Source organism: Rana temporaria, chromosome 8 (genome assembly GCF_905171775.1).
Source record: "Rana temporaria chromosome 8, aRanTem1.1, whole genome shotgun sequence".
Classification (NCBI taxonomy): Eukaryota; Metazoa; Chordata; class Amphibia; order Anura; family Ranidae; genus Rana; species Rana temporaria.
Window position 1 is genome coordinate 88,447,803 of NC_053496.1, and position 14,160 is coordinate 88,461,962.

At 46.9% G+C, this 14,160-nt stretch overlaps 1 protein-coding gene across 1 annotated transcript in view; it reads right to left on the reverse strand.

Annotated features, from left to right (window-relative positions):
* The window catches only part of HERC4 (HECT and RLD domain containing E3 ubiquitin protein ligase 4), a 99,136-nt gene extending 96,798 nt beyond the window's left edge, over positions 1 to 2,338 (reverse strand). The window contains exon 1 of the mRNA XM_040362164.1: positions 2,167 to 2,338. The gene's annotated coding sequence lies outside the window, so the exon portion shown is untranslated. The remainder of the gene's footprint in view (positions 1 to 2,166) is intronic.
* Between the last annotated feature and the right edge of the window lie 11,822 nt (positions 2,339 to 14,160).

A 14,160-nucleotide genomic window follows, 5' to 3' on the forward strand; every position in this document is an offset into this window, starting at 1 on the left:
TTGTTGGATGTCCGACCGTGTGTACGAACCTTTAGGCTGCTTTCACACTGATGCGCATGTGATTTGCCCAAACCGCGGGTGCAGCGCAGTGCACCTGTGGATTTTCTGCGGGTTAGCTGCACTTTGCCGTAAACTTCTATTATTTCCAGCAGGTGTGGCACACTTTCTGAAAACGCAACAAACCCGCAGGTAACAACAAAAGTCTATGGCTCAGTGCAGGTAACCTGCAGCTGCACTGCACATGCGGATCAGTTTGAAAGCAGCCCAGTAACCACTGCAGAACAGATATACCCATATATACACTGTGGATTTAGTAGTAAACTTACCTTTAATAACAGTTTTCCATTCAGGTATCGCCGGCTGTTGCTGTCCCAGGTCGAGTGCATTTGGTATCGCTCCACCTGTGACAAGATTTGGCGCTATACGGCTTATGTGGCTCTGCTCCGCAGCCACTTGCTTCCTCTACCAGCGGCTTTATTCACAAAACTGCTGCTCTGGGATGGCGGGTCAGCAACCCGTGATCTGGGCTTGCCAATCTGCCATCCCAGAGCAGGAGGTGGAGGGCCACATCAGAGGGCTCCGCTGGCCACATGTGGCCCCGGGGCCACTGGTTGGGCACCACTGCTAAACCATTCCATTGTAGCTCTGGCTGTATGTTTAGGGTTGTTGTCCTGCTGGAAGGTGAACCTCTGCCCCAGTCTCAAGTCTTTTGCAGACTCTAACAGCTTTTCTTCTAAGGCCTCGTACAGACGACCGGATCTATCTGCTGCGATTGATCCGCGGATCAGTTCCAGCAGATAGATCCGGTCGTCTGTACGTCCGAGCGGACATTTCCCGGCGGATAAAAATCCAGCCGACAAATTCCCAGCGGATAAAAATTTTGTAGCATGCTACAAAATCTATCCGCTTGAATCCAGTCCAGCGGACTGATCCGGTCGTCTGTACAGACTCACCGGATCAGTCCGTCCGCTCCCCTCCCTCGCATGCGTCGTAATGATTCGACGCATGCGTGGAAGTATTTACCTTCCAGCGTTGCGCGCAGCGACACGTCAACGCGGATGTATTCCGCGCGGATTTCGATCTGATGGTGTGTACAGCCATCAGATCGAAATCCGCCAGAGGATTTATCCGCTGGAAACGGTCCGGCAGACCGTTTCCAGCGGATATCCTCTCGTGTGTACGCGGCCTAAGACTGCCTTGTATTTGGCTCCATCCATCTTCCCATCAAATCTGACCAGCTTCCCTGTCCCTGCTGACAAAAAGCATTCCCACAACATGATGCTGCCACCACCAAGTTTCACAGTGGGGATGATGTGTTCAGGGTGATGCGCAGTGTTAGTTTTCTGCCACACAGCATTTTGCTTTTAGACAAGAGCACCTTCTTCCACATGTTTGCTGTGTCCCCCACATGGCTTCACGCAAACTGCAAACAGGACTTTTTATGGCTTTCTTTTTAACAATGACTTTCTTCTTGCCACTCTTCCATAAAGGCCAGATTTGTGGAGTGCACAACTAATAGTTGTTCTGTGGACAGATTCTCCCACCTGAGCTGTGGATCTCTGCAGCTCCTCCAGAGTTACCATGGGCCTCTTGGCTGCTTCTCTGATTTATGCTCTCCTTGCCCAGCCTGTCAGTTTATGTGTACGGTCAGGCCATCATCTGAATGGGCAGAAATCGCACTGGATTGCATGAGTAGTAGTGCTTGCATTACTTTTCAAAAATGCACTGCAACCGGATTGCATAGTACTATGGTACCATGAGATCTGGTGCAGACAAACACACTGCATTTGGGGTATCGTTAGGTTTATACTAACACAATGGCACAGATGGCACACTTAAAGGCGGCGCAGGGAAACGGGCGCAGAATTCCAGTGAGAACGGGCCCTAAAGGAGACGTGCTGAATGAAGGCTGATCTCTTCCCTCTCACTCCCACTCCCATACATCTATTCCCAGGCCTGCTCTTCCATCCACATTTTTCCTAAAAATAAAAACTTCTCCATGGACCCCTATGGGACTTTACAGATACATAGGAAGACCTGAGTACCAGCAAAGCATCAGGAGAGAGGGCACAGTGGGCAGTGATCTCCCCGGGTGCACACAGAACACAATGACATCAGCTGTCAGTGAACAATAACAACATGTGTATCAGGATAACGAGTACTCACCCGCAGCCTCCGCATCCAACCGCAGCAACGGCTCAAAGCGGCGCCGTGACGTGTATCATGTGCGCGGTGACCGGGGGTGGAACATTCCAGGGAGTTCTGGGTTACCGGGAGGGGGAGCCGAACCGAGCACTGACGTCATCGTGTGCTAGAAGGTGCCCGAACGCCGAGGAATTGTTTACTGTGTCACATGGCAGGCGGAGGCGGGGCGAGTGTGTGGGGAGTGCAGAGCAGTGAGCAGGCAAGGGGTGTGTGTGGGGTAGAGTTTGGGGGGCAGTGCTGTGTAATGGGGGGCTCTCATGGTAGCGTTAGAGTTACCAGGGCGGCATGTGTAATGTGTAGTTTCCTTGCTCATACAGTCCTCCTCAGTTGTAATGGGTGCCTTGTGTACTATTGGGGGGCATTTACCTAAGGCAAACAGACTGTGCACTTTCCAAGCGCTGTTGCTATTATTTTCCTCAGAGCTTAGAGCATGTGGTTAAAGTGGTTGTATAGTGTTTTTTTTTTTTTTTTTTTTTTTTACCTATAGGTAAGCCTATAATAAGGCTTAACTGTAGGTAAAAAAAAAATCCGGTCGCAATGAGCCGCTGACTGCAGCGGCGCATGCGCACGGTATTCTCGGCCAGGGTAGCCACCCGGGGCCCTGGGGACCTCTGGGCCCTTTAATAAAAAAAAAAAATATATATATATATATATATATATATATATATAATGATTCTGATATTTTTTATAAAAATAAATTACAAAAAAGGGGGGTTGCCATCCGGGACCTCTGGGCCCTTTAATAAAAAAAGAAATATATATAAACATTTATAAAAAAAAAGGGGGTTTTTCCACATGGGGCCCTGGGGACCTCTGAGCCCTTTAATAATAAAAAAAAAAAAAATATATATATATATATATATATATATATATATATATATATATATATATATATATATATATAAAGAAATAAAATAATATTTTTTTTATTAAAAAAAAGGGGGGTTGCCATCCGGGGCCCTGGGGACCTCTGGGCCTAATAATAATAATAATAATATATAAATAAAATAAAAAGATATATAAAAAAATACTTATTTTTTTTATAAAAAAGGGGGGGTTGTCATCCTGGGCCCTGGGGATCTCCGGGCCCCCCGTACCCCTAAAAAAAATGGCCCTTTAATAAAAAATAAAATAAAAATATATATTAGAATTTTTTTTTTTATATAAAAAAAGGGGGGTTGCTCTGGGCCCCTTACAGATGTACTGCCTGTACCCCCCTGATGGCGGCCCTGTTCTCGGCTAAAGGCCCGGCAGACGCCGGAAAGAAGTCTCCCATGCGCATGTGACGACATCGCGGCTCCAGCCACTCACAGTGCTGGAGCCGCGATACCCGGAAGACACGCAGAGGCAACATGTCAGCTACCTCGGCGTGGACCAGGCGAGTTACCGATGCCTCGTTCTAAGGTAAGTATTTCATAATGAGCTAGTATGCGGTGCATACTAGCTCATTATGCCCTTTGCCTTACAGGTAACCAAAAAAATAATAAAAATGTTGACTATACAACCGCTTTAAGATTTACTTTGTAAAGAATACCAAATCGGGCGCAAGGAAAAAAAACATCATTTTTTTTTCTTGTACATGATTGGATGATGGAAATCGGCAGAACTTCCCCACATTCACTAAGCTCTGGGGCAGGGGTCTCCAAATGTTTGAAACAAAGGGCCAGTTTACTGCCCTTCAAACTTTAGGGGGGCCGGACTGTGGCCAGTGGGAGTAGACAATGCCCTGGCATCGGTGGGAGTACACCATGCCATAGGCTTAGTGGTCAGTGGGTGTAAAATAATTACATAATTGTTGTCAGTGGGAGGCATAGTACCCCATCGTTGGTGGCAGTGGGAGGAATAGTACCCCATTGTTGGTGTCAGTGGAAGGACTAGTACCCCATTGTTGGTGTCAGTAGGACTAGTACCCCATCGTTGGTTTCAGTGGAAGCAATAGTACCCCAGTGTTGGTGTCAGTGGAAGGAATAGTGCCCCATTGTTGGTGTCAGTGGGAGGAATAGTACCCCATTGTTGGTGTCATTGGGAGGAATAGTACCCCATTGCTGGTGTCATTGGGAGGGATAGTACCCCATTGTTAGTGTCCAGTGGGAGGAATAATACCCTATTGTTGGTGTCAGTAGGTGAAATGGTACCCCATTGTTGGTGTCAGTGGGAGGAATAGTACCCCATTGTTGTTGTCAGTGGGTGAAATGGTACCCCATTGTTGGTGTCAGTGGGAGGATAGTACCCCATTGTTGGTGTCAGTGGGTAAAGTAGTACCCCATTGTTGGTGTCAGTGGGAGGAATAGTACCCCATTGTTGGTGTCAGTGGATGGAATAGTACCCCATTGTTGGTGTCAGTGGAGGGAATAGTGCCCCGTCTTTGGTGTCAATGGGAGGAATAGTGCCCCATTGTTGGTGTCAGTGGAAGCAATAGTGCCCCATTGTTGGTGTCAGTGGAAGGAATAGTCCCCCGTCTTTGGTGTCAGTGGGAGGAATATTACCCCATTGTTGGTGTCAGTGGAAGAATTAGTGCCACATCTTTGGTGTCAGTGGGAGGAATATTACCTCATTGTTGGTGTCAGTGGAAGGAATAGTGCCCCATTGTTGGTGTCAGTGGGAGGAATAGTGCCCCGTCTTTGGTGTCAGTGGGAGGAATAGTGCCCAGTCTTTGGTGTCAGTGGAAGTAATAGTGCCCCATTGTTGGTGTCAGTGGAAGGAATAGTGCCCCGTCTTTGATGTCAGTGGTAGGAATAGTGCCCCGTCTTTGGTGTCAGTGGGAGGAATAGTGCCCAGTCTTTGGTGTCAGTGGGAGGAATAGTGCCCAGTCTTTGGTGTCAGTGGGAGGAATAGTGCCCCGTCTTTGGTGTCAGTGGGAGGAATAGTGCCCCGTCTTTGGTGTCAGTGGGAGGAATAGTACCCCATTGTTGGTGTCAGTGGAAGGAATAGTGCCCCGTCTTTGGTGTCAGTGGGAGGAATAGTGCCCCGTCTTTGGTGTCAGTGGGAGGAATAGTGCCTCAAGGCTCGGATAAAGGCAAACAAAGGGCCACATTCGGCCCACGGGCTGCAGCTTGAAGACCCCTACTCTGGGGAGAATGAGCGCAATTGCACATGCACAGTCTATTTGCCTTTAGTAAATTTCATTGTCAGTTCACTCCGGCGTACTGCACTGGTCTGTGCTGCATAAAAGTTGGACGGGAGGCATCATTGCGCAGTGTTGCAACAAATCATAACGTGCTGCGGTGCATAAAACAGAAAATTGTATCAGATATCTACTGTAATTTTCCTTTCCTGGTCTCACTCCGTGGCAGCGTGTTACCCAGTGCCAGTGTTCTGTCAAATTAGCCAACTCGTCAGAAACTCCAACCACGTCACTTTTGGTTTCTTTAAACCAGAGGTCTCCAAAATGCGGCCCGAGGGCCAGATGTGGCCCTTTGCTAGCCTTTCTACGGCCCTTGGGGCACAATTCCTCCCACTGATATGAGGCACTATTCATCCCACTGACACCAACAATGGGGCACCATATCTCATATATCCACCAATACCAATGATGGAATACTATTCCTCATACTAATAGGGGGAATACTCCTCTTCCTATTGACCACCAAGCCATATTTATTCTCTCTAATGGTGGGCCCATGACATTTTCTGTCCTTACTGGCCACAATCCGGCCCTCCTAAAGTCTGAAGGACAATAAAGTGGCCCTTTTGTTTGAACGTTTTGGAGACCCCTGCTTTAAACCATCAGTAATTGGAGATTTTGGCGCATTACTGTTTGGACACAACAGCGGCAACCGAATACAGTTTGGTACAGGAAGATGTTCATGAGGTAAAACACTAGTAACTGCGAGTGTGACTGGGCCCTAATTGTAAATGTGAGGTATGGTGCGTTTTTTGCATAAAATCACACAATTATGGAACGCAGAAAAACACAGTGCTCTGATGTGAATATGACACATAGAAAACAATTGTTTTCTGTTTGTCATTGCAGTTATCTATATTTATACGTGAGGAAAAACACAGGTAACTGCATGGTGTGAACGGGGGCCTGCAGAGCATAACACACTCTCGCTAGTATGAATAGGCCCCTAAATACTGAGGTTTATTCCTTAAACTGGCTATACCAACAAATATTTCTTCATCCACAATAAACTGAACAGATGGATGAATTTCCCGCTGTAGCTACTGTATTCCGGCGATGCCAACTATCAGAATACCGAAACAGCATGTTCATCTGATTGGATTTAAGCAATTTTGGCTGAGATATTTCGCACCCATACTTTAGGCAAAGTTTATAAGGCATAGTGGTGTGAATGGGGCAAATATGTGACTTTCCTCCAGTTCATTATGAACCGGCCCAGACCAGATGTAGGGCTCATTTACACATGCATTGCCCTCTGAAGTTTGTTGTGTGTTTGGGTTGCTCCTCAGAGGGAATTTGGCAGGTGGTGAGAAGGCATCACTTCTCTGCCTATTTTAACCTCTAAAACCCACACTGGTGAATGCAACCAAGTGCAGTTGCGGGGCACCCCCATTCAGTTGAATGGGTCACATTTAGCAGGTAGTATTGCCTGTCGAACACGACTGCAGCAAAAATATTTAGTGCGCAGCAATGTAGAGCGTCACGGCCATGGCATTTGTACGCCCCCTCTGCTGCATTTTCATTTTAAAGCGAAGTTCCACCCAAAAGTGGAACTTCCGCTTTAAGCACTGCTTTGGCATGTCATTTTTTTTGGGGGGGGGGAGTGGGGGCTTTGTTTGGAGAGGGACTTCCTCTCCCACTTCCTCCTATGGGCCGCCTAGGTGACTCCTCCTCTCCACCTAGGAGGCCCCTCCCTCTAGGCGATCTTCAGGGACACGTGGCAGGTCCCAAAAGATCGCCTTTCAACTCCGAGAGCAAAGCGCGACTCGCGCATGTGCACTGCGTGCCCGGCCGTGAAGCCGAAAGCTGTCCCAGAGTGTCAATGAAGGGGCCGGCGGAGAGGAGCGGGAGAGGAGCCATGCTCTGGGCTGCCGCATTGCTGGAACGTGGAACAGGTGTCTGTTTATTAAAAGTCAGCAGCTACACTTTTTGTAGCTGCTGACTGTTAATAAACATAAAAAGCCTGGAACTCCGCTTTAAGGGGGAGCAGTTTAGGGGCAGTAAAAATGCATTTCAAATGTGCGTTTTTACGGCTCCCCCAACCACAAGTGTACAGTAAATAAGGCCTTACTTACGTTACAGAAGAAATCTAGTTTAATGTGACAACTTCTACTACTAGCTGATTGTTGTGTAGGGTATATCAGATTTCACTAAGACCCCTTACACACTAAGGCGCTTTTTAAAAACTTTCTTGCAAAAAAAAAAAAAAAAGCATCAAAATCAATAGATTTTTTCACACTGGCGAGGTGAAAAAAGTCCTAAAAGCAGCAACTGTGAAGCATGTTTGGAGTGCTTAAAAAAAGCGCCTCAAAAAAACTTTGTCCGTTGAAATGAATGGGAAGAGTTTCAAAAACGTATGAAAAGCGACCTTAATAATAGCGCACCGCAAAAACGCCCAGCGTTTTCTATGCAGTTTTTAAACGCCTCAGTGTGAAAGGGGTCTAAAGATTATTACATGCAATATTTGTGCAAGCAATAATGAAAGAGTAAATTGATCAAGAAAAAATATCGAATTTTTACGTAAATTCTGCAAATTCATTAAAAATGTGAGGTAAATACTGCAAAAATGACATAAATCATTAAAGTCAATTAACCCATAAAAAAAACACACATTTATTATCCCTTGGTACAGGCCATTGATATTTCAATAATATACAAAATAACAATGAGGGGAACATACAATGTATCAGTGTGGAAATGTTCTGCCCTGAGCTCAGGAATGTAAATAAATTGTAAATTGTAGCGCACTGGTGTGAATTAGCCCCAGCAATGTGTTCAGGGTTTCCCAATATTTGCCTTTATTCATACAACAATTGTCCTCTGGTGCAGTGTTGGCCTGTGGAAAAATGATGATAAAACAAAAGTAAAAATAACACTAGATTTAAAGGGGTTGTAAAGGTACATTTTCTCAAATCGCCTTTCAGGACAACCTTGGAGAGAGCGCAGCTCCGCCTCTTCAGTAGGAAACACCCACAGACTTTAAATCCCTCCTCTTCCACCATGGCTTCAGTTATTGTGTTTCCTCCGCCATGGTGGAAGCATCAGGTTGGAGCCAGGGAGCTGCGTTTCTCTCCAAGGTTGGAGAACAGGCTTTCCCTCAGTAATTGTTTGTTTTAGGTATGGACCATCCCAGCTCCCCCACGGTACCTGTAAGGGGGGATGCTCCGGAGCCCTCTAGTCTCGCCTGCTCAGGGGAGCTTTAGGATCCATGGGAAAGGAGGCGTCTGGTGCCCGGAGTCCCTGGTGGTCGAGCGGGTGCCGTTTCATTTAGCGCTTCCCGCATGTCGGTTCCGGGTCCCGGCCTGGTGGATGACGTCACGCCGGCGACGCTGTATTTCCTGTGGAGGCGTGGCACTTGTGGCTCCATGCGCCTGGAACGCAGGGACTAGAGGGCGGGTTCTCTGACAGGCGCTTCCGTTTCCGGCTCTATCTGATGACGCGGAGCCCGGGAAATTTAAAAACCCCAGCGTTTCTTCTAGTGCTGTCTCTCTGCAATGGAGGAAAGAGCTACAGCGATGGCGGATGCAGGCACCGTTAGCACCGGTCAGGCCCAGATAAGAGGGGTACAATGGTGCCTTTATTCTGAACCTTATGGGTTTTTTTTGTGTAATGGATTTTCCTCCCTATGGGAGCCTGTCTGCTTGATGGAAGCTTGTGCTGGGCCGTCTATGCAGTGATATGGTGGTTGCTATGTTTTTTAAAGGGGACAATTCACTTTGGTGGTGGTATTACACGGTGGTGGTTTTTCTTAGCTAGATAGAGCTTTGGTTAAAGTTAGTTTAATTTCTCGTTTCAGGAAAAAACTGCGAGTAAAACTAAACCAGTAAATCCACCAAGCCAAAGGAAATGTCCCTCCTGCAAAAATCCTCTTAGAGACTCTTGGCAAAAACCTATGTGTAGATCATGTATTAAAGAGCTGGTTGAAGAGGAATCTGCTCAACAAATTAAAGATCTATTTTCCTCAGTCAGGGAACTTTCGGATTCAGTCAGTTCAGTTAAATCTATACTAGCACAAAGTTCGGTTCATACTGAGCCCCAGCAACCACCAGCAAGCCCACAAGCTTCCACCTCCAGGCCGGTAGTAGTGGACTCTGGGGATGAAGGGACAAGTACTCTTCCCTCCCTTAAAGACTCTGATGAAGAGGAGGAAGAGGATACGGGCAGAACCTCTAGATATAAATTATCCCTGGAGGACGTGGATGAATTGTTAAGTGCAATTTACGCTACACTGGATATTCAGGAGGAAAGAGTACAACTATCTGTCCATGATAAAATGTACCAGGGTCTGGATGATTCCAAACACAGAGTTTTTCCAGTTCATAAAGTGTTATCAGACACAATTAAAAAAGAATGGAAAGATCCGGAAAAAGGGCCTTTTTTACCCAAATCTCTTAAAAGAAGGTTCCCCTTTGAAAGTAAAGAGTCTGAAGTTTGGAATAAGAAACCTAGAGTTGATGCTGCTTTCTCACAGGTTTCTAGGAGGACAGATCTGGCATTTGAAGACATGGGGATCTTAAAAGATGCAATGGACAAAAGGGCAGATGCCCTCCTGAAAAAAGCTTGGGACTCCGCATCTGCCAGCCTCAAACCAGCTATGGCCTCCACGGTGGTGGCGAGGAACCTGGAATGCTGGGTAGAGAAGCTAAAGGGTCACGTGGAAGCAGGTACCCATAGGAAAGACCTTCTATAGTCTTTTCCTCTAATACTTAATGCAGTTAGGTATATGGCTGATGCATCAGCTGAATCAATTAAAATGGCAGCCAGATCCTCAGCACTTGTTAATTCAGCTAGGCGTGCAGTCTGGCTAAAAACTTGGTCAAAGATCAAACTTTGTGGCATTTCTTTTTCAGGAGATTTCCTTTTTGGCCCAGACCTGGAAACAGTCTTGGACAGAACGGCCGATAAAAAGAAAGCTTTCCCCGCCAAGAAGAAGCAAACTTTTAAAAAGAATTTTCGTGCTGTTCAACAACCCTACAAAAACAGGGAAGATAACAAAAAACGCTGGTTTCCTCAAAAGGGTAGGGGAAGAAGCGGAGTTCTCTTTAGATCTCCCCCAGATCAAGCCCCTAAAGATAAGTGACAAACCTACTCCAGTGGGGGGAAGATTGTCAGATTTTCTCCCTCAGTGGAATCAAATATCCACAAGTCCATTCGTAAGGAACATCGTTTCACAAGGTTACAGACTGGAATTTTCGGAATGCCCGCCAAGCAGGTTTTATCTTACAGCCCTCCCAAGAGATCAGGAAAAAGCTTCTGCCATGATGAACCTTTTACAGGATCTGATTCAACAAGAAGTTATTGTCCAGGTCCCGAAACAACAGGAGGGCCGGGGGTTTTATTCCCATATATTCTTGGTGAAAAAACCTTCAGGAAAATACCGTTTGATTCTAAATCTAAAGATCCTAAACAGATCAATACGGTACAAACACTTCCGCATGGACACAATTTATTCCATCACAAAACTGTTATCTCCAGACTGCTTCATGGCATCCCTGGACCTAAGGGACGCCTATCTACATGTTCCGATAGCGCCGGCTTCCCAAAAGTTTCTTCGCCTGGCCATCAATCTGAGAACGTCAGTCTGGCATCTCCAGTTCAGAGCCCTGCCATTCGGCCTTTCATCTTCCCCCAGGATTTTTACAAAAGTTATGGCGAAAGCCCTGGAACCTCTGAAACTGAAGGGGATCTCGGTCGTTCCGTATCTATTATTCTTCGCGGATTCCAGAGATCAGGTTGTGACGAATCTTCAAACGTCACAGACTCATCTCAAAAGTCTAGGTTGGATTTTAAATCTAGATCCTTCACAGGAGATGAGGTTTCTGGGCTATACCCTAAACTCAGTGGTACAAAAAGTGTTCCTGCCTCAGGAAAAGATAGAGAAGATCTTTTCAGCAGTGGGTCAGATCCAGACGAACCTTTCAGTTTCAGTCAGAACAGCCATGTCAGTGTTGGGCCTTCTCACGGCTACGATTCCAGCAGTCCAGTGGGCAAGATTACACTCCAGACCTCTCCAGAGGAACATTCTACAGGTTTGGTCGCACAAGGAGCCGCTGGAAAAACGTTTCAGGCTATCTTCGAAGGTGAAACGAGCGCTATGGTGGTGGAGGGACTCTCCCAATCTAACGAGAGGTCTCCCGTGGGTATTTCCCCTGGACAAACGTCTAACAACAGACGCGAGTTCCTGGGGTTGGGGAGCCCATCTGGAGGGTCAAACCGCGCAAGGCACTTGGTCCAAAGTGGAGACAAGAAAATCATCAAACTGGCGAGAAATGAAAGCCATTTTTCTGGGTCTCCTCGCCTTCCAACAAGAAATCAAAAGACATCATGTACAGATTCTATCAGACAATACGACAGCGGTAATCTATGTGCTCAAGCAAGGGGGAACCAGGAGCAAAGGTCTCATGGATTTAGCCAATCAACTTCTGTCCTGGGCAGAAATAAATGTGGCCTCCCTATCGGCAGTCCATCTGAAGGGATCACAAAATCTGCTAGCAGATCTTCTAAGCAGAAGAAGAGTGGTGGAAGCAGAATGGAGTCGGAACCAGGAGGTGTTCGACATGATCTCGGAGGAGTGGGGACATCCTCAAGTGGATCTGTTTGCAAGTCAGCAAAATACAAAGGTTCAGAAATTCTTTTCTCTTCACAGATGGGATCAGGCAGTGGGCTGTGTTACGCTTTTCCCCCTTTCCCACTAATTCCTCTGGTTCTAAGGAAGTTCAGGGAGGAAAACACCAACTTACTCCTGATCACTCCCTTTTGGCCAAAAAGACCTTGGTTTGCAACACTTTTAAACCTGGCCACAAAACCTCCCTGGAAATTACCATGCAGGAAGGATCTATTGACACAGGGCTCTGTGTGCCATCCGGAAGCAAGCAGGTTACATCTAAGTGCTTGGTTTCTGAAGAAGACCTTCTAAAATCTAAAAGAGGTAACTAGATCCATCTACCTCAAAGTATGGAAGAAATTTAACTCTTGGTGTTCTTCCAAAAATCTTGAAATCAAGAGTACTATTTCAGTTCTGGAATTTCTCCATGAAGGAATGGAGAAAGGTCTGGCAGCCAGCACCCTGAAAACACAGGTGGCGGCTCTTTCAGTTTATCTTGAAAAATCTCTATCCAGAGAAGCTTTAATTTCTAGATTTTTTAGGGCTCTTGCTCGAAATAGACCTATAGCCCTCAAAGTTTTTCCTAGTTGGGACTTATCTATTGTTTTGCAGGGTCTCACGGGAGCTCCGTTTGAACCCTTACAGAGTACATCGTTAAAAAATTTAGTTCTCAAGACAATTTTTTTAGTCGCCATTACATCAGCAAGGCGAGTCAGTGAGCTCCAAGCTCTAGCAATTACAGAACCTTTTCTTAGAGTTCTTTCAGACCGGGTGATCCTTCAAACGGATCTGGCCTCAACTTTCCATCGGTCGCAAGAAATAATTTTACCAACATTTTCCTCAACCCCGTCTAATGCAGGAGAAGACACTGGATGTGAGGAGATGTTTATTACAGTTCCATTCCGTCACCAAGGAGTTTAGAAAATCAAATGCTCTTTTCGTGGTATTCTCCGGTCCCCGCAAAGGGGAAAAAGCTTCTAAGAGTACGCTCGGTAGATGGCTTAGGCAAGCAATTTCAGAAGCCTATCAAGCAAAGGGAGAAGTTCCTCCCTCAGGTATCGCTGCTCACTCAACAAGGTCAACCGCAGTTTCCTGGGTCGAGAGGGCCGGTGCTACGCCTGATCAGATCTGTAAGGCTGCCACTTGGTCCAGTTTTTCAACTGTTGTTCGGCACTACAGGTTGGACTTGCTGTCGGCCGCAGATCAAGCCTTCGGCAGGAAGGTACTGCAGGCAGTAGTCCCACCCTAGGGTAAGTTACTTGGTTATCCTCTCCAAGGTTGTCCTGAAAGGCGATTTGAGAAAAGCTTAGTTAGACTTACCGGTGACGGTATTTCTAAGAGCCTTTCAGGACAACCGCTATTTCCCTACCTAAATGTATATTAAATGTAATTATGATGTATCTATCATGGTGTTGTGGTTCTCTGTGCTTTGTTTTCCAGTGCCGGAGGCCACACAATAACTGAAGCCATGGTGGTAGAGGAGGGATTTAAAGTCTGTGGGTGTTTCCTACTGAAGAGGCGGAGCTGCGCTCTCTCCAAGGTTGTCCTGAAAGGCTTTTAGAAATACCGTCACCGGTAAGTCTAACTAAGCTTTTTTTCATCTTAATGCATTCTATGCATTAAGGTGAAAAAACATCCGAGCATTAATGGCCCCCCAGCCCCCGTTTACTTACCTGACCACTTTGAAAGTCCAGCGCCGTGAATGCGCTGGCTTCTCGGCTCATTCATTGGTTGAATGAAAGCAGCGCAGCCATTGGACTCACGCTGCTGTGAATCATATCCAATGACGCGGTGCGCCGGGGGGCGGGGCCGAGTGATACAGTGAGCGGCTATAGCCACCGGCTGTATCACGGGAGCGTGCCCGGAAGAACTTACCACCAATGCGAGAAAAAAAAAATTCTCTTTAGTGTTCCTTTAACCACTTCCCGACCTCCTCATGTACATTTACGTCGGCAGAATGGCACGGACAGGCACAATCACGTACCTGTACGTCCTCTGCTAGACGTGGGTGGGGGGTCCGATCGGGACCCCCCCGGTACATGCGGAGGTCGGGTCCGCTCGGGGAGCGATCCGGGATGATGGCGCGGCTATTTGTTTATAGCCGCTCCGTCGCGATCGCTCCCCGGAGCTGAAGAACGGGGAGAGCCGTGTGTAAACACGGCTTCCCCGCGCTTCACTGTGTCGGCGCATCGATCGCGTCATCCCCTTTATAGGGGAGACACGATCA